We start from the raw sequence: 21,935 nt of genomic DNA, 5'->3' as shown, positions 1-21,935 counted from the left end.
TAAAATTGCACCAAGCAAAAAATACATTTGTGCAAGTGCAAATGCATCCGCACTGTCACTTTTTGTCAGACAAGAGGTATTTCAATTAATTAGACATTTAACTGTGTAGGCCTCTCCTGCAAATCAGACGTTACTGGGCGAGCTCTGCAGACCACAGCTATGCATCTCGCTTGTTTACAGGATGAAGAAACTCTACTTAAGTTACAGAAACATCACTATTCTAAAAATAGCTAGACAACTGGGCAAAACCAGGGCAGATGACAGTCATTCTTAATAAGTAGCTGATTAGGATCTGAATAGCCAGGAGCATTATTGAACTTGAGCCATTCAAAGAGAAAACAAAGACAAAAGAGACGTAGCATTTTTAAGGACAATTTATGGAACTATCTGCCCCAAAATTACAAGCAAACCCACACAGAGCTATATGAGAAGTTAAAATAAAGAGGAAAAGCCAAATGAACACATGTAAGTTGGTATGTTCTCAACTGGAAGAGTCTATTATTCATCCTGCAACAAAAAGAAGTCTATAAAACAAGTGAATTAATCAAAAAGGTCAAGTAGAACTTACTATTAGTATGGCAAAAGTGATAATTGAATGAAAACAACTTATTTAATGCTTTTAAATAAATTAGGAAATATCATGTGTACAGAGTGGATATTCACTGACCAGACTAGACGGACTGATGATAGCCAAGATAGACTTGAAATAGGCTCAATCTATTCCCATGGAGACAAAACATTAAAGGGTAAAAGCATGCAGCAAACACTCATAATGAAGGGCATATGCAAATGACATTGATCAATTACGAAAGGAAATTTGTCACTTGGGCACTTCTTGCTGTTGGCTTATCAGCTTAAAAGAATTCTCATCCTCTCTCCAATGCACCTCAGTGCACTTAGTTCACCTCTCACTATCTAAACTACAGAAGGAACAGAAGATACTCATGTATTAAGGCAGAACCCAACGGGCCATTTCCTGCTGCAGACTCCCCTGTGTCCTCACACATATCACTCAACAACATGGGGCTTTTTGCTTGGGTTTGGGATTTATTTTTTTTTTTATAGTTTAAATTAGACTGCAGCATCATCATCTCTGAACTGGATTTCAACTAGCTAACTAGCCCAAAACATGGGCTGCAAGCAATTAATAGCGTCTTCAGATTTTTTTTTTTTTTTTGTAGTTTAAATTAGACTGCATCATCATCATCTCTGAACTGGATTTCAACTAGCTAACTAGCCCAAAACATGGGCTGCAAGCAATTAATAGCGTCTTCAGAGTAGACATATCCTGAGGCTCTGGCCATTCTAGGGGATCTGTTTGTTGTGGACAAACAGCTGATTACGAAATGTCCTTGGGAAGAGCTGCAGCCGCTGCCTATCTGTGCACACACACTGGAAAAACTGTCCTCTCAGACCTTCAGAACTTTTTGACTCTCACTGGCATCTCACTCCATTTTTCAAAGAATTTCTATTCTACTCAGAATATGAGAAGGAACCTGAAAAAAAAATAAATACTTGTCGCACTGCTTCTGCCACAGCTCCAGGGAAAGCAGTTCCCATCCAAACCTCCCCTCTTGTTACATGTTGGTTGCTGCTATGTAGTCACCTGAGGAGCATTAAATATCAGAGCATTGGTTTTCAATCCTGCACTGTAACAACTGTTACTTCTGTCTACCACATACAAAAACATGCCTATAGACACACAGAGACACACTTACACACATCCTGCACTGTAACAACTGTTACTTCTGTCCACCACTTACAAAAACACATGTCTATACACACACAGAGACACACACAGATATTTACAAAGCAGAGACAAGGTACAACACCGACCTTACACACACAGCCCAGAAGAAATGCTGTGCAGTATCTGGTAGAGCAGAGAAGAGAGTCTTGTTTCTCAAAGATTTCATAGTGTAGTTCAAAAGAAATGTTTAAAATCTGTAACAGGCTACCTTAAATATAATGGCAACTTAAATATCTGCTTGATGTAGCCTCGCAAATGAAAAGAAATACATCAAATTATAGCTGAATCCCACATTTGGGTTTCTTAGCAGCACTGAAACACCTCAGCAGAACACCAAAAGTTCATGTTCACAATGCCCAGAATTAAGTGACAATTACCCAGAAACATCAGATAAGCTTTAAAAAAAATAGATTACCTGTACAACTTATTATTTTTGGAGAAACAAACTATTGATGACTGGATTTCGGACCCAGTGACAGAGGAAAAGAAGTTGAAAAGACTTCTCTTAAAGCACAAGCAAAGAGGTAAGACAAGGAAGAGGTAACAGAACGTATGGCAATTTAAACAGAAAAGTGACCGGATTTGAAGGGAGAAGGGGAAGGCCAAGGTGGAGAAGAAGAAAACCTGGAAAGAAGAAATGAGAATGAATTAATTGTCATCTCCCAGAGACTCCATTATCAGTTACACAATTTCAGTTTCTTACCACCATATTTAGCTTAAATTCATTATTTTACTTTTTCTGAAAAAGGTCATTAGGGACATTTTATAAATGCATTCAGACACTAAAAAGCACAAGCCAAGCTGCAATTCTGCTACTTCTTGGGCATTTGTTCTTCAGTCTTAAGCCTAAACAGCCACCCAAAGCAAAGCAATCTCAGCAGGACACAAAGTCTGTTAAATCTTATTTTTTCAGCATGGAACCAATGAACTCACAGTTCATTACTTAAATGTCTGTTGCCATTGTACCTCAAAGCACAAACACAGAACCACCAAGCCTGGGAAAGAAAATAAGAAATAAAGGGAAGAAAAAAGCTATAGCATAATAAGATCAACTTAATAGAGGACTTAAAAAACAACTTACAACATTCCTATCACATATAACACCACTATATCTCCAGTGCACATAGACATATTCAAGGTTACAATTTTGGTGCATAAGCCTTGAGATAATTTTAGTTTCTTACGCAAACATTTGCAGAAAAATCATTGTGGCTTTGTTTTGCTAAATAAAAAGCATCATAACATCTGACTCATGAGCCTAAATGCATGCCTCAGGCTCAACCTTCTTAGCAAATTATCCCACATCCAAACCCAATTGCACTTACTTTGCAACTTCATGCTTCCTGGTGACCGCTGCGCCTTTTAATGTCCTACTGCTCTGACTGCATTTCACTGTGCCAGCTGATTTTTACACAGCCTTTGGAAAATATTAATTCTGGGGTTGAAACAGGAGGATGCAGCGAGTCTTTAACAGAGACTCCTGCACTAGGTACTCCTGAGTGAACAGGACAAGCAGAACTGTGCTCTTCAGAATCAGTACAAAATGAAATGTTCTCAGAAAGATGGAAAGATGTCCTTGATAGGACATCAGACACCTGGTGACTAAAGCCAAAGGCAATTAAATATAGTATTTTTTTGTAACTCTTGCAAATACTCTATTACTCTCTCTGCTTTAGTATCGCATTTCTACAGAGCAAAATGGATTCTCCCCAGAAAAGTTTCCCTTTCCTGGATTATTGTATTTTTAGAAGTTCTTATTTCAACTGCATTCCTGATGAACACTGTGAACGGGATTTTTGTTTTCTCTGGTGTCTTTTGTGTTTTGTTTTGATTTTTTTTTAAATAAAGAGAAAAATGAAAAGTCCAATAAAGAAACACCTGTACAGTCTTCTTGAGAGCTAACCAAGTATCAAGAGCTACATGCAGTACATGAAAATGATTCTTATTTCAAGTTACTACAAATCACAGTCAGGTCATGCGTTGTGAGTGTATTTGCCTTTCAGAGGGTACAGCTTAGCCCATCCCAACCCAAACACAGGGGGTATAAACGCACAACGTCAAGCACTTAATCAGCTGCCAAGTAAAGATCTGAAGTGCAATGAACACAGTGCAAAGATGCAACATGCCAGGGAGGAGCAGAGCACCCCAGGGAGGAGAGCCCCATCAGCTAACAGCCTCTGCAAAGCACGTCTTCAGCAGGTCCCGATGAGCTAATACTGGGGGCAGAGAAACAAGTAGCTCAAAAACTGGAAGAGGAGGTCTGTGAGCCAAGGCAAAACACAGACTGGTGCCTGCTGAGGCCAGAAGCCCAACAGCAGGAGTAATTGCAATCGTGGAATATGAATGATTTTATATGACCAACTGGCAGAGGGTAGAGAGATGTTTCTGGCCACTGCATTAACAACAGTAAGATCTGAACAAATATTGCAAACCCTAAGCATAACCATCCCCATCGGATGGTTTTACTATTTGCATTTCGGTGAGCTGTTGTTAAAGACTGGTTAGAGCTCTAGCAGACCTTTTGTTACTCATCTTGAACATACATTATTTACAGTACCTGTCTATTTAGAGAAGTCATTGACTTGTTCTCACAAATCCAAGTGCATGACATATCTGCATCAGCTACCCCTGTGGTGGTGGCACACACAGCACACAAACACACACAGGCACTACAAGGACTCACAGCAGCACAGCTCGGGGGTTCTCTTAGTGAGACTCCAGTCTAACAGTCCACAGTCTAACACTGATTTAATGGCTTAACAGTCTCTTATGAAGGAGAGGTCAAGTGCCAGCAGATCACCTTCACTGCATATTTTGTCTTTTCATCTACCAGATAAAAATAACATTGCTTACAATAGGCAAATAGTACAGAAGAAAAACCTCCTTAACTCCTTTTGAAGCCATAAGGGCAGCAGTCATTTTCTTTTTGATACAGGGAGTTAGATCATTTGTTGTCACATAGATGACATTTCTACATCTTGGGTTTGAAACTTAGATGTTAGTGTTAGATATCAATACGTATTTTGAAGTTATGATAACATAAAGTGCATGAATTTGACTCAAAATTACTACAAATTATCAACTAGTTTCTGCCATTCATCGAAAAAAGATTTTTTTAATTATTATTTTTTAAAAGCACAAGGTTCTTTCCCCACCCCCTCCAAAAGCATGGCAATGTTATAGCTTTTTCCATGCATCACTGCTGTGCAGGCTATAATCTCCAGGAGGAAAAAAAACCAAACAGACAGATAGGGGAAGTGGTTTTTCCATCTTTCTTCTGCATCCATTTGTGATGCACCTAATAAAAACAAGTCATCTAGTGGAAATTATTTATGAATGTTGAGAACTTCAGGATGCTTTTATACAAGGGATTTTTTATGTGAATACTGAATTACACATTGTAATCATATAATAATCTATCATTTATTGGCTTTTAGCACAGTAATATTTGTATGGCATTGTAACAGTTGTGTATCTTACATTAAAAATTATTCTTATTTCCAGATATTAAATGATTTTCTCCAGAATGACAGGCAGTTTGCAACTGATCTGGGAAGTCAACTTACATCTCCTGAAATTCGCTGACTTATTTAAAAGCTGCTGCTTTTTTTTTTCAGGGGAGGGTTCATAGCAAGTCAACACCACACTACTCACGTTGTTCCTCTGCAAGAGTAATTTCTTTGTGATATGTCTAAAAAAAATAAATACATACCTGAAAGATGTCAAGTGTTGCCTTTTAAATCAGGAAATCATCCCTGACCTGTTCTTAGTTTAATTTTCCTTGCATCTCTTCTGACCATCTCTCTGGTATTAGACCAATAGCAAAAATCACCTCTAGAAAAATTAATTGCCTGTTGAACATTGAACATCTGTGTGATATGAATTTCAGCAGTTATTCTAATAAGTTGCTTTTTCGGTGCCCCAAAATCGAGTTTAAGTAGAAGTATGGGGATCACAGAATGGAAGACTATGGCAGTTCCTAGTTTACATCTAAATGCCGTACAGAGCACATTGTAAAGAATGTGCTAATGGCCTAGAACCTCCTAAAAGTCCAAAACCAATACATCAGCTAATTCCAGTTTTCACTGAAAGATTGTGACAAATTTGTATTCCCAAGTAATTCAATTGCAATGATAAGAGTTTCTATTACTACATTCCAGGGCTTGAAATTTCAGTTTTTAATGCAGCTACTGCCAAGCACTGTCACTGGATGTCAAGCCCCTTGATAATTCCCTTCATATCACAACTGTGCTTGTATTTTGGCTCTCCCTTATCTGCGTGAGTATAAGCAAACTGCTGTTCTTTACAGCAAGTACAGCAAGCCTTAATCAAAACTAGAGAAGCCCCAAGCTTCATTACTACTCTTCTTACAGGAACAAACAGAATTCAAATCACTCTGCTGTAAATTTACTTAAATACCATGCCCACCTGCTGGCTACTTAGAATTTGATTCCTTAAATCATGCAGAAATGGGACCATAAATGTATCGTATCTTTCTCTGAGCTGACACAAATGCATGATTTTACATTTTGACATAGAACCAGCATTCCTTTCTGTGGGCACACACACCCCGAGCGCAGATGAATCGACCAGGTAGCCGCAAACAAGATCAGAGACTCAAGGAAATGTGATTTTCTTTAAAAGCTTTCTCAGTTGTCACCTACACTGCACACAAAGCGGGGAGAACTAATTGATCCGGCTGGCTTCTGAAATGGTAGCAATCTGGAGGCTCGTTTAAATAACCCCAGTAATTGAAGTATTTGCTGCCAGCTGCTGGCACAAGGGATGCTGTGGATTTGTGCGTGTCTAACTGCTCAGATGGAAGGGAATCAACATGAACTCCTGCAGCCAAGTTTCGAATGGCCTGGGACAGTCTTCTGCTCATTTATTTATTGCAAAACAGGGAGGAGTCATCTATGCTTGGGTCAGCTCCTCCAGAAACAAAAGAAATAAATGAACGTGTGATCTAAACAAAACGGTTCTTTAATTTTTAAAGTACACAATCATAGGGTTTGGGGAATTTTTCTTCAGAATATGAGAACCAGTATGCACTGACAGTTTCTCATTTAGAGAGAAAGTTAACAAAAAGCAGATGTAGCTCGTAATACAGCGACTGCAATACATGCTGTAATTAATCTGGAATTCCAAACAATAAACACAATGTCAGCAAGAGACTTGCTTTAAATCTTTAAGTCAATTATGTATTGATTGCCTTAGCAACACATTACAGAAAATATTTAGCATTTAAAAAGTTGTGCTAAGATAAGCAATAGTTAAAAAACTGCAGCAGGTAGCCTGTAGGTTAATTAGGAAGCTTAGCAGCAACTACCTAAGGTGCATACTTGAAGAACTATTAAAACTACAAAGATTCTTTTCCTCAATATATTCACAAGCCAAACATCAAGAACACAGAAAGCAGCTGAACTTTTTCAACTTTTCCAGTTTTCTATTTCAGCCCGAGGAGAGCAGCCACTCACAAAAGAGAGACTGGATATTTTGTATCTAGCATTCTAGATTGCAAAATATGCTAATATTGTCAATCTTGGCAAATCATAGAAAAACTAGACTAGAAGTTAGTGAGGTACATGTAATGTGGGCCTTCAGGCAGAGAATATCTGTTTAGAAAAAGTGTGGCAGTGAAACTCTGAAAAACTCAGAAGTTGTCTTTGTTTCGAGTTATATATTCACAGTTTGAAGTAAAAAATGTTCTACTTTTAGTTTTCCACTAATTGTTTCTCTATAGGAAAAAAAAATAAAATTACAACCCCTTTCCAGCATCTCCTACAAATCTGTCGTGTCCCATCAACTTACATCAGGAAAACGCAGAACAACAGCTGTGGACAAACAACATACAACAGCTGAAAATTGTCCCCACAGTTTAGCTGCCTAAATATTTGTGGAAGACGACAAATTTTCCATTAGGTGTAGAAAAGTTTAAGTCAAATTCTAGTTCCTAAGTATAACAGAGTAAAAAATTGATAATTCAATCGATAACAAATTTATGCCATATTCAAAAATTTGCCTTCAACTGACTTTACTCTGACAAATTTCAACCAGAAGTAAAAAAAGAATTTTACAAATACTTGGTTTTGATTACTGCTACTACCAGACATAACAGTCACTCCAAAAATTAACCTGCAAACACAGGACTTTCAGAACAAAGATGCTGCTTGAGAGAAACTCAAAAATATGCCCTCACACTACCAATATGCTACCATGCCAGTTTAACTCCTGAATGTCAATGCAGGGCATAGAATTCCATCAATATGTTAATTAGCAGCTACAGTCTTACATACTTCACTGTCTAGATAAAACATTAGCCTGCCCATGCCAAAAAAAAAAAAAAGCTGCATCATTACAATGATTAAGCCAGTGGCAACTGAAGAAGGTCAGCAAGGGAGGGGGAAAAGTCCAGATTTGCAACATTTTCAGAAGAAAACTCTTCAGTGTTCATATTGCTGTGGATTCATTCATTTCATTCACAAACACAAACCCTCTGTTTCCCAGAAGTCTAAATTTACTCATCCAACCCTCTGCAGTCCCACCTTCTTTAGAAGAGGCATGGTAACTTTAAGAAGCAGACTTCTTCTCACAGCAGTTTCAGCGCCTGCCCTTTCAACTCAGCCCAAGTCGGAGCTGCTTGTTACAGAATCACAGAATCTTCATGGTTGGAAGGGACCTTTGAGATAGAGTCCAACACAAAAAAAGAAAGAAAAAACCCAACCATCTCTGACACTAGAGCACACCCTGAAGTGCCATGTCTACATGTTTCTCAAGTACGTCCAGGGATAGTGACTCCACCACCTCCTTGGCCAGGCTGTTCCAGTGCCTGATCACCCTCTCAGTAGAGTAACTCTTCCTAATATCTAATCTAAACCTCCCCTGACACAACTTTAGACCATTTCCTCTGGTCCTGTCATTACTCACTTGATAGAAGAGGCCAACACCCACCTCGCTACACTCTCCTTTCAGGTAGTTGTAGAAGGCAATGAAGTCTCCCCTCAGCCTCCTCTTCTCCAAACTAAACATGCCCAGTCCTACAGCTGTCTTCTCCTCTGCTTCAGCAGGTGTCACAGTGTGGACATGCAGAGCTGTCATGCCTCTTTATAACCACTCGCTGATCTGCTCTCAACACTTGTCCTGTACCTGACCAGCTTTTCTCCACCTGATAAGGCAGTGAATGGCCAGGGGAGGCACGGCTGGGCCACTGCACCTAACAGCCTTGGTACAAAAGACACCACTAGTCCGGGTGACCTGCCACCCACGAACAAAACACCTGGGACAGCACGGTATTCACCACTTGGTGATAAAAACCAAGGCACTGCTAATGGCAAAATACTGGTTGTGAAATGATACAACTATGCATGGTTGGGGCTGTGGCAAGAAAAGTGACAGGAGCTTAAAAAAAAGCCAAGATATTCTGCAGAGTCTCCCCAGTGAGGAACACCCCCCCAGCAGCCACTCTCACCCCAGCTCTCTGCTCACGTCTTGCCCTGCCAGCAGACGAGAGCTGAACAGCCAAGGACACAGCTTGCACATACAGATTTAGGAAACTAAATTTAGGCACTCAAATATAAGTTACCAGACATTCATTTTCAGCTGCTGAAGTCAGCGATGACTGTGGTTCAAGTTTTATTTACTAAAATGATAAGACAGGAAGAAGCGAAAAAATAATCCCTGTATGCCATTGGGGGAAGGAGGGAGGAGGAAAGCAGAGGGAGTTAATTGCCAAGAGTCTCTTCTTGACAATTCCTTCCTTTGGGTTGATATGCTATTTATACTAAGTATTATTTTTTTTAATATAACAAGTCAGCTGGTTAAAAACACAATCTATTTTGTCATACGTTCATAGACCTTATTATCTCTTTTCCTGCCGTTTGCTACAAGTGGCCATCTCTAGTAATTTTTTGGGGTTTATTTTACTTCTTATGCCCTCACTCTGGAACGAACCCAATCTTTACTTATAGAACCTAAAATTCTGCTCCCCTCCCTGTGCACAGACTTGTGCTGTCGTGGCTGTTCTACCTGGATTCCTTCTTGCAGCATCCTTCAGTAAGCATCTCAATCAGCACCAGTTCTTTTAAAAAAGACTTAGGTGTGAAGGACTGAACTATTCCAGGTGGTCATTTAAGCCACCTCTGTGGCAGGATCTGGTATACTAGAGCACTGCTGATGGTTATTTAATCAGCACCAGTTCTTTTAAAAAAGACTTAGGTGTGAAGGACTGAACTATTCCAGGTGGTCATTTAAGCCACCTCTGTGGCAGGATGTGGTATACTAGAGCACTGCTGACTTGGTCTGTTAAAAAACCTCAACCAGTAGCCACCCCAAAACCTATGCAATTAATTGCAATAGTTAGCTACCCTTGTCCTCCCTAAAAACTAAGAGAAATCTCTATAACAGAAATATTTGCTTTTAATCCTGTCTTGCATAGACACTGCTGACAGTCACCACTTTCCTATTCCCACATAGTCTTCATTGTGTTTTTCATTATATATAACTTTGTTGTTGTTGTTGTTCTTTTTTTTTCTTAATTCTTCCCAATTCTTTTTCCAAAGCATCTCCTTTGCTTTCCCTTGGATTGTCTTCAAATCATCCAAACTCTAAAGATCAGCACTGGTAACTGTATGATTTCACAGGTGAAACCTCACCAGTACTAAATTGCACAAAGTAAATATTCATTTTATTTACAAGCAATGAACCCGAGTATACATCCCAGTTTTCTTTATTCTGGGATACGGCATCGCACTCTAGTGCCTGTTTAATCTGTGATGCACCGTGACCTTTAAACCCCTTTCTTCAACACTGTGCACCTGATATTTCTTCTCCCAGCAGCCCTTACTGAGTTACCACTTCTGAGTTGTTACTAGTTTTGCATCATTTCTCCAATTTTAGTGTGAATTATGTTCTCTGTCAACTTGACACCAGCTGCAAATTTTATAGATACATACAATCCCATCAATTAATGGAACGAAAACACCACCCAGTATGGGACAGTACATCAGAATATCTAACAGAAGGAGAGATGCTACATTTCAACCATTTTAAGGAGGTCCAGTGACCTACTGCTAAAAATCCTTGTGGAAACTGTTTGGCATTGCAATATTTTAAGCAAGTTTCACAAAACAGCTTGCATTTTCTTGAAGCCCAGTATTTTCTCAGCTCACTTTCTTGGCTATTATTCTCCTCCGGCATTGCATAACCAAACAGTTTACGCTATTTGACATTGCACTGGACACAAATCTAATAAGCTAGATGAGAGTTGCACTCAAATTTAATCCCTTTATTGCCATCTTGTTTTACTTGCACACATTCTAATTCTGTTTTGTGATTTTTAGCAGAAAGTGCCAATATCTTCAACTCCCATGGACTGGAAATTAATGTTTTATGTTCCCAGAACTTTAAATCATACATATGTTTTGATACAAGATGAGACATCTGTTAAATGTTTAACAAATTGAAATTGCAGTCAACTAAATTACATCTTTATGGAAGTAGCAGAAAGATATTAAAGATGAGAATAGTGACATGTTATGTATTGAATCACTGCCCTAGGACTGTAATGAAAGACTGCATCAACACAGTGGTGTTTACCAGCTTTTCCCCAAGATGTTCGTCAAGCAGAAACTTCACAATCGTGTCTGATTTAATTTCTAAGATTAGGATATGCATTGGAAGTTCGTGCCAGACACCCATGAACACTGAGCTCTAATGCTCCTCTCCACTTCTTGGTCTATACATTTTCACCTGGTCTTTTCCCTACATCTTCCCTCTTTCCACCTTTCATCTGTTTTCCCATTATCTTTATACCATCTTCTTCATTGACTCTCTATTATTCTACTCTTTCAAAAGACTAATTTCTTTAAGAGTCCCACTATAACCTCATGTTTCCTGCCACCTACTTGCATAATCACATCTACCTCTTTCCTACAGTCTTCAGTCCCTTCAGTCTCATCTCCTCTCCGAGTCTCTCACTTCCCCCATTCCACCTCCTTCCCAAGTTTTTCCTTTCCCACAGCTTTCCCCTCCCATTAACAAGAGACCACTTGCCTTTCCCTTTCACAGGAGTTAATAAAGGGAGTATATGCTGCCAATAGTCCTCAGTGACTAGCCTTGGTTGGTATATAGCCTTGGTTGATAAACATTGCTGGATAGCATCACTCTCACCAGTTAAACTATACCAGTTCAGCAGCTTCAATTGCCATGACACAGCCAAAACTACAGACTACCAGAGTTCTTGACAAGCATTTACCATAAAATAACAATTATTTTGTAACTGCTAAAAATCTGAGGGGGGGCAGGGAATAAAATCACAAGAACACTATTTATGCCCTGGATTTTTTTTTCTTTAGATCTGACTTGCTTTACAGGAAATGTTAGTCTTGCCAAATAATCAAGAAATGAAATGACTAGCACAGTTTACACAAAGTTAAGTTTGTACAGATGAAAGACTTAAAATTCTGAAAAACATATTATAGTTATTTTTCAGATATTCCCTCCTACTGCTACTTCAGAAAAAATGTCATATGATTCAAATTATAGTTTCCAGAGGAAGTCATTAAAGAGACTTTCTATCAATGATGGTTTTGTATGTTTGCACTTGGTCTTTGGCACAGACTCAGTCTATATTTAGAATGCACACTATAAAGAATGTTTGAAACCAAAGCAATTTAAAAAAATAATCAGGATTAAGCGTATAATACGAAGAGATTTGCAGAGACAGGATGATACTCACTTACGTTGTAATTCTAGACAGTTTATAGACGTTGCAGAAGTTTGAGAAGGGAAATGCAATAGCCAGCCCTACCTGCAAGTGCTACCGTCAGCAGGAAAGCCTGGAGCAGCAGGGGAGGCACTGGCTTTCTTTGGGGAAGATTGGTCTTTGAATTGGCAATTACAGAAACACAGTATTAAGAAACGGGAAAGACTATGTAAACTGACTATAAGCTTACATATACAGACTATAAGATGACTGTCAGCTACAGAGTATCAGTATATAGGTATTATCACCTCAGAGTATAAAAATGTAGTGTTGTCCCCAGTAACACTGGTGAGCAAATGCTTTTTTGAAATTTTACTTTATTTTTATATATATATATTTTTTTTAAATGTGACAAGACCCTGAAGTGGATGTCTGCTATGTGTGCTACTTTCTCCATGCTTTTAAAAGCTGTTTGGGGGTCCTGGCCTCCTCCACTTAAGCCATTTTTGTTCCAAATCAAAACAACAATTGAAATCATATTTACTAAGACATCATTCAGTTCAGCACCAATCTAACACCATTCAGCGACCAAAGCCTAAGGCATACCTGATGTGTTTCAGTTAGCATCTTCAACTAGGCTTGCAACACCTTTTTCCATATCTGTGTCAAATGTTTGCATAAAATAACACATATGATTGGCACAAAGAACTTCTTAACATCCCATGAAACTTTCTGCAACATTACAGTTTAAACACATGGAAACAGGAGCAAGATTAAAAAAGCTGAAACATGACACTTCCCTTTTCTCAACACTTCTCCAACCAAACCCAGGAAAAACTAAGTGCTGAAAAACAAAAACATACTGTGAGCTCCCAGTGACATTTGACACCAAGTGGTTATCTTCTCTTTTGAAAAATACTAAAGAGTATGAATAATCCTTTCTCAAAAGGAAAAGAATATTAATGAGTGGTAACAGTTAACAAGCAGATACCACATAGCATTGCAAGCAGATGACTGCAGCCTGCCCAAGCCTGACGGACTAAAATAACCGATTGATAGGAATTATCCAACGAACATTTTCTGTGTTCTGATGGTTGTCACTGATGATGCAGGCTGTTAATGCATTTTTGTAATCTTATTTCTTTTGAAAATGCCTATTTGATTGACACCAGAGAAAGATCAAACTAAATAAACCCATTTTAAGAAATTCAGAGGATACAAGTTACAATCCAGCACAATTAGAGAACGGCATGAAATAATTGAGCAAGTGCGTGTCCATCTTATAAAGAACTTCCAGAAGGTATTCTGCATTTCAGAGTACGCAGCTCTTCAGCTGTATTTCACTTAAATTGTTCTAAAAAAGCTACATAAGATACCCCATTGATCAAGTTAATTAATTTTCACTTATAGAGAAATGTAAAATAGCATTAGTTTTACTGTAGAAAGGTCACGCACAAAAATAAGTTCAATGCCCTTCTAAGGAACAGAAAAAAATTGCAGTTTTCCAGATCATGTACTAGATCTGACTGAAATTTTATTTTATGAAGCAACTGCAGAGATAAGAAATGATCTTTTTTCCTCCCCTCAAATCTCATTAGCATTTTCAAAACACATTACAGAGCATCCTTTATCTCCTGACCTGACTACCTTCAATATGCAGAATCATACCGTTGTGAAATTGCTGTGCTTCAAAGATATAAGCATAATTTAAAAAACCCTCTACTTATATACACAGTTATCATCTGGACAATTGCGTAATAGATTGAATCTTTTTTCTTGTTTTTAGTGAGGTCAAATAAAAGCTGTAAAGGAATTTTGCTCCACACATGGAGAGCTGACACAGAATACCCAAACCAACGGTTCTGTTGTCATGGGCACCCACAAGGAAAAGGCATTTAAATGCCAAGATTTTTAAGAAAACCTTTACTGAACTGATATTAAGTCAAGCCTACAACTTTATACCTTGGGAACCAAAACTAAATAGCTTTAAGAAAAATTCTGCTGACAAAAGAGCAGAGGCCTCAATAAACCAGCAGCCCTGAATGCCCTCTCCATCAGTGGGTTGGAGAGCAGGGCATGCCAGGCTGGAGGGCTGAGCTGCCTAGCAGGTAGCTATGGAGGCAGAGGGGCAGAGCTCAAGCATGCAGTAAGGCAAGAGAGATAAGACCACAACTACGCTGTTTGGCAGCTGTGAAAACCATTTCTCCTGGTTTCATTTCCAGCAGAAATAGTTACTAGTCTTCCCTTCAGAAGTACTCGGAAAATGCACAACCGAGTGCACCTTTATCATTACTCACAAGCACAGAGAATAAGGCTGTCCTAGGGGTATAACAAGCAAAAACTATTGTGTCCACTGCTGTTATAAGAGGTTGTCCCTGAGTGATGTACTAGGATCCTGCTTCCACTCACAGAGGAGAAAGATGTGGAGTAACTTCAAAAGCTCATCTTCTAGCACCTTTTTGTTGGCCTTCACGTAACCAGATGTAGAGCTCCTCTCCTGAGGGAACAGGTTCCTGCAGCACAGAGTCATCAAATCATCACCTCCACCCACCTTACCAGATCAGTTATTGTCATTTCCCTTGCCCTGTGAGGGTGGTGAACAAGGGAAGGCACCAAACAGCACGGTGAGAGCATAAACCAACCCTCAGATGAGCAGCAGTAATTGAGCTGCTGGCAGAGTTCCAGCTGGTATACAGTAAGTTATTTTCTAAGCAGCAGCATGAAATTGGCAAATTGAACCTGTATTTCCATTCATCTGCACTGAAATCAATGCTGAGACAACAGAAATTAAAACTTGATCATGAACCAACACAAAAAAAGTTACCTTTCTTCTTAAGCACTTGAGCATCTAAGCACTTCAGAGGCTTAGGTGCTCTCATTTCTGCATCACTTCACATCCCCAGGGAAAGGTGATAGAACAGGCAGTGGTTGCTCAGGAGTGGACATCTCTCCATATATTTTCAGTTCCTATCAGAGCTAGAGCACAGCCTTGCAGGACAGTTGGCACAATTTTCAAACGCACCCTAGTGGATTAGAAGCTAGTTTTTCAAAAAGCTCCATATATCACTGCAGCTCTCCAAGGGCCTGATTAATTTATTTTTTACCTCCTTTTCTTTTTTGAAGTGAAGCTTAAGGCTCTAAGCCAATTAAGTGGCTATTCACAGTACTGAAATTAAGGTAGGAAAATTAATTGATTCTCTCTCATGTTTATTCTCTTCCACTCTATTTGTTCTGAGCTTTCTTTGTGATAACAGCAGAAGCTGCAGTTATTTAACTAGAAACAGCACAGGAAGATATTAAAGTAGGTCAAAATCAAAAGTTGACCAAAACTATGAAAAATTACTGCTATAATACTTGTTATATTGACAAGTCTGAAGTATTTGGTAGTGCTGCAATGCCATGTGACCTTCTCAGGAAGGGCTAGCTTAGCTTTTAAGAATGACATAGGAAATAAAACTCGAGGCATTATTGCACTTAGAGAAACATAAACCATTAACTCCTTTTACAGTCATTTACAGTATAGGGTATTATTCTTAACCTTAAAGACTGATAAATTAGTTACATAGATAAGTACTGGCAAGCATAGAAGCAATTCCAGCTTTGTTTTTCATTATTCACCACATCATTTTTATGCAGTTGAAACTGCATAAAGTTATATAAACTGCATGAGGTTATATATAGTTATGAAGAGACTGTATTTTAACAGTGAATGAAATGATAGGAGGACTTTTAGTACTTATGCACATGAAGACTTCTAACACACAATTTACATGGTCATACTCTTTTGAAAAGCAGCAGGATTCACTTTCATATTCAAAGAATTAAGATCAAAAAGAGCGTAATTGCAAAACTTAGCCTTTGTAACAAAGTGTTCTGATGTAACTTAAATATCTGAAATACACAACCTCTAATTTCTTTTGAAGAAAAAAAAAAACCCACATGCATATACAGTAGCTCTAGTTTATATGCAGATGTAAATTCCTCTTCCTCCTGAGCTGAGACTTCAGTCTCAATTTGCCAAGCAGACTGTATACAATAAATACCAATTGATTTGAAACATTTCTATATTCAGGTCAAGGCCATAAACTATCTAAATCTATATAAAGAAGCCTGAGAATTTTCTTAACCTCAGTGTCCATACTCACAGAAAAGAGTTGCTTATTTTCCTCCATTATATACATATGTGTGAAGGTGTGCATATACCTTTATTTTAACATTCCAGACTATAGTGATCTTCTCCATGAAGAATTCACTAATTCAGATACATAGAAGCGCTGATATTACACTCTCCCACTACATTGTACAAAGAGCAAAGAGGTTCACACACAAACAGGGCAGCTCAACTCCTGAGTTTCACAGAGTACCAAAACAGGTTAGATATTTTCATCAGATTGTTTTTTGAAATGCAAGTTTTATAAACGTAGACTAATTAAAAAAAAAACAACACACAAACCCAAAATCAGCAATTAATCCTTATCATTTACTTCTAGAAAGACTTTTAGAAATGGTCTTACGATATTGTACAGCCATTATTGAAAGCAACACATAGAGAGAGGATTCATTATAAAAGAATTATTGCTGTTTAAATCAATGGTTTTTCATAGCCCTGTCTTTGATTTTGGATTGTGGAGAAGTTGTGGGGTTTGTTTGCTTTTTTGTTGGTTGGGTTTTGTTTTCTCGGGGCAAACAAACAAGAAACTACCTCCCTGCCCACAATCAGAACAAGAAGGTAAAAATCCCCAAGCTCAACAAGGGTGTTGCCAGCAACTGCAGTTTTTCCGCAATGCAGCTAGTCCCAAATCACTTCTCAACAAAAGTAAAACAGAATTCAAATCAGGTATAATATATGTGCATTGTGAAAAGGAAAAAAGAAACTAATCTCTCTTCAGCCCAAAATAATGAATTCATTTAAGAAAAACAGAATTAAAAAGCTGTATTAAGGCTGCAACAATATTAAGTAGGAATAACATGTACATATAACACCTGAGAAAAAGAAAACACTGAAGACTTTAAAAATCAAGCAATCCTAACAATCATTGTTCTATATACATATACACACACACACGTACATATACAGCATAGCATTATGTATTTAAGCCACAAGGTCTTTAGTCTGGTAGATCCCAAACTGCTGGAAATAGAGGCTACAGTTTTCAACTTAAGGAGTTATATAAAGCAAAGAAGTAAATAGCCTACACCGTTAGGTAATTTTTAGTTACTTTTATGCTTATTTGACTAAACTCAGGACTTGGCCAATTTCATGGGGAAAATTTCAGATTATATAACTGCACTTTGCAAACATGCCAGCCTCTGAAATACACCAACCCACCTGGTATTTAGAAAAAGATTAAGTATGTAACTTAAAGTTTAGCAGCATATACTGAAAGCCTTTTAGTATTCCAGTGATTCCAGCAATAATTGAAAGCAGGAAAAACTAATCATATGTCTAAATTTGCATTTTTTACAAAATACCATCAAGGCAAGGCATCAGAATCTCCCAAAGCGAGGATCCAAGACCACCTTATGCCACACAGATGCTTTTCGCCGTACTCTAAGTCTTTCAACTGCTGCCTCATTATGTTAATTGCTTTACTTAGGGTGTTTTGGTTTGGTGGGGCTTTTGGGGTTATGGTTTTTGGTTAGGAATTTATTATTGGGGGAAGGAGAGTCCAGACACCTCCAGTCTAGAAGGTTATGATGCTGCTGAAAGCTCACACAATTCCTACAGAACAATGCTGCACAACGTTATTAACTCTTCCATTTCACTGGCATTTCACCATAAAACACTGGGTTTGAACACAGAATGGTTAGGGTTGGAAGGGACCTTAAAGATCATTGAGTTCCAACTCTCCTGCCATGGGCAGGGACACCTCCCACTAGACCAGGTTGCTCAAAGCCCCATCCAGCCTGGCCTTGAACACTTCCAGGGATGGGGCATCCACAGCTTCTCTGGGCAACCTGTTCCAGTGTCTCACCACCCTCACAGGAAAGAATGTCTTTCCTATATCTAATCTAGTCTCCCCTCTTCCAGTTTAAAACCGTTACCCCTCATCCTACCACTACCTTGATAGGATACTACATGACCACTGACAATGTCTTACTTGCATCCATTAATAGATTGCAACAAATCTTATTGTACAAGTGTGGGATTCAGCTCAGTTCTAATACTGAAAACACTGTTACGTAACAGTCAGCCACTTGTTTGTTTTAAGATATGTCATCTCTCCATGGAACACGACTAAGTTTGGAAGATGTCTACATGCGGGACACTAAAAACTGGCAAGTACAATGCTGAACTGCTCTTATGTTAATCACTTCTCCACATATCATATATTAGCATAGAAGATTTAGCATTAAAAGCAGCTTTCACTCTCTTTAAAGATTTTGCTGACAAACCAAACTGAGTAAATTAAGTATTTCTAAAGAGAAAAACAAATTAAAACAATAAAATCAGACTGGAGTTTTATAAGAAAATTTAAGCCAAAAGAGTAAATAACTCAGCACTGTATTTGCACACATTCATAAGGCTCCGCAGCCTGACACCACGTCTTCTCTCCTTCCCTTCTTCCTCTCAAAATGTAAACTTCAGCCCTTATTACAATATTGGGAAACAATTGAAAGTTGACTTAAAGGTCTGAAGCAATAAACAGAGATTACATTTTAGCTTACTCTTGCTATCTAAGGCAGTAACTTGCATGCAAGTTTGGCCTTAAGTTCACTATGTAGTGACATTGATGTTTTAACAAAAATGTCTGTAGCTTTTATCATAAGGTCTCCTGGAATTTGCAAAGCTCTTCCCTTGTGTCTAAGCAACATTCAAATAGATGGGAGAAATATTTTACTAATTTGGTTGAAGTCTCTCGGTCCAGTTATTTGCCTCAAATATGGTGTTACAGATGCTAACTTTCTTTGCGTGCTGTCTCAACAGTTTAAGGTGCAAAGAAGGAAATACTGGACTCTGCTGGCAAGACAGCTTACAAATTGCAAAGCTTAAGGAAAAAAGTGTAAAGCCAAGTTTTCAGTAAATGAATGCCAGCAGTGCCCACTGCTAGTTATTGCTGCCTTCCTTCTAATGTCTTCCGTGCCACTGTTTCCTCCCTTCTTGCCATTCTCCTTAGATATGAATTTGATACACTGTGTACTTGACTTGCCTTTGAGATATGCTAATGAAAAATACAATGTAGTAAACTTGATAATAGAAGCTAGTTTAAATTAAAAAAAGTTACTGAAATTTGATTTTTGGAACAGAAGATGAAAGCATATTAAGAAAACTCAGGTGACGGAAAAATACTCAAATGGAACATGGACTGGATTATTTTTTTAACCAACTTGAAATGAATCACTAATAACCGAGTGGGAGGGTGGGAGACGCAACAGGACAGAAAAACAAACAAAAAAACCCAACCAAACAAAAACTCAACAACCCCCAGAATCAGAAACAGCAAATGATAGAACAGGTGAAATGAAATAAGAGCAGGTCAATAAAGAAAGAAAATAAATGAGTGGGTTACTTCAACAGATGACACAGGTCAAGAAAAAAAAAAAAAGAAGATTTTAACCTGGATACAGTGGAAGAGGAATAAAAATATGGGAAGAACAGGAAGAAAGAAAAAAGAGCAACTGAAGTTCAGTAAGAGCAGCCCATTTTTAAAGTGAATGGCGAAAGAGACTCCTGAGTTACCCCTGCTCTGTCAGCTCAATTTACTTTGCATTTCCCCATACCACCTGCTTTAAGCTCCCAAAATTTTCCCTGTTGCAACTCTCTGAATGAATTCCTTCTTAGAGCCATTATGTTTCCAGGACCTGAAATGATTCTTATGCTGGTTGTTACCCAAATGCTATGTCAAAGCTGCCTGCACTCTGAGAACATGTATCTCCCTGTAACTTCTTTATGGCTGTTGACACGCAGAAGCACGCACCCGTATAGAGGGGGGGAAAGAATTAGAAGGAGGAAAGAAAAAGCGTAAGGAATATGGATGAAATAATTTAAATTTACATGTAGCCATTTCCTAAAGAGCACCTTAAATTACCATCAACAAGCAGTGCTGCTGGATAACACGACGGTCACCTGCTCCCAATGCATTAAGCATTACAGACTCATACAACCATAGAGGGAAGCAGACTGAGGATACAGTTTGGGTTAAAACAGCTAGCAAATGCACAAAAAACCCCCACATCAACATAAGCAACAGCGACAGTACACCAGTACGAGCTGGACAAGAACAGAAGAGCAGTTCTCAGGTCAGTAATTTGGGAAGGGAGTGGAAAAAGAAAAATGTTAGTTTACTCCTGCTTTGAAAGTGTTTGTGGAACTATAGTATCTGACCATTTAGGATTTGGCAATCTACTCTAAACTTTTATACCACTAAATAAATCTTTTAAAGACAATTAATAGCATTCCTAAGTAACAGTAACCATAACAGAGTGAAAAGGTATGTTGAGAGGAACAGAGGAAAGTTACTGTCTCTGTTTGATCTTTCATTCACTAGATTACATAAGACCCCAAACCTCCAGAAGATGAGGTTTTGGATGCCCTGAACTCTCCAGCACCCATGCAAAGCAGGGTGGACCATGCCAGTGGCGATTGTTTCATTACTGCTGGACAGGGAGCAGTCATTACAGAAGTGCTTTAAATTGTTTCACTTCCTTCTCAGAAGCCTTAATATTATGGGATCTCTTTGTCAACCTGAACAAATCAAATGGCTTGCTTAAAGATGCTACTAGAAGATTTATATCTGTTTGTGTGTTTTCTAAACATGTATTTCAAAATACTTTAACCCTCATCACCCCTTGTCACTAGAGCAAGACTGCAGCATCTGGTCTTCATTAAAGCCAGGAAATTCCTGGTTCGCCCTTTATGAAACTGTTGAGAGTTGATAATTCATTTTTTTAATTCTAGCTTTGCAAAAAGCTATTTTAGCAGTTTCATATTAAACAATAAATTTTAATTAGCAAGTATTTAAAATTCTGCATATGCTAAATCAAGACATTAGTCTTTTGCTATTCAAAACATTTCAATAAATATTTATCAAGTTTGAGTTAATGAATTACCGTTATGATACTCAATATATAGTATTCTGCAATCATTAATTTAAAAGTCATAATCCATGTAACACAGAAAAGAAACGATTTAGCAATTAGCAGGTCATCTGCTCTTGCTGCTTTATCTTCACAGTAAATTTTTTTTCCATAAGATGACAAGAAGATTCTGGGTCCTGTGCAGAACTGAATCTTCAGATCCTTGCTGAACCTTATTATGCACACCTTGTCTGCAAATCTCAATACCTCTGTGTTGTAATTAAAAAGAAATATTTATTCTGTCCTTATAGATTTAGTATTGATGATCTCAATTTGAAAACCGACAACAGCAGTTGTCAGTTGACAACACTACATTAAGCCCTAAATGTTTCATGAGGCAGAACATGACAAAAACAACAGCACCACTAGAGTTATCTTCCTAGTGATTGTTTCCCCCCCCCCCCC

General features: G+C 38.3%; 1 protein-coding gene across 2 annotated transcripts in view; it reads right to left on the bottom strand.

Moving 5' to 3' along the window:
• Positions 1 to 21,935, bottom strand: part of BICC1 (BicC family RNA binding protein 1) — a 111,257-nt gene that overhangs the window by 31,564 nt on the left and 57,758 nt on the right. Inside the window, exon 1 of one of the 2 annotated variants that reach the window (XM_014940579.1) lies at positions 2,166 to 2,334. The exons of the other annotated variant lie outside the window; for it this stretch is intronic. The gene's annotated coding sequence lies outside the window, so the exon portion shown is untranslated. Of the gene's footprint in view, positions 1 to 2,165; positions 2,335 to 21,935 lie in introns of those variants that run through there. 2 annotated transcript variants of the gene reach the window in all.

This window comes from Calidris pugnax, unplaced genomic scaffold (assembly GCF_001431845.1).
Source record: "Calidris pugnax isolate Ruff unplaced genomic scaffold, ASM143184v1 scaffold39, whole genome shotgun sequence".
Lineage (NCBI taxonomy): Eukaryota > Metazoa > Chordata > Aves > Charadriiformes > Scolopacidae > Calidris > Calidris pugnax.
Note: the sequence above shows the minus strand (reverse complement) of the source record. Positions and strands in the feature narration are given on the sequence as shown.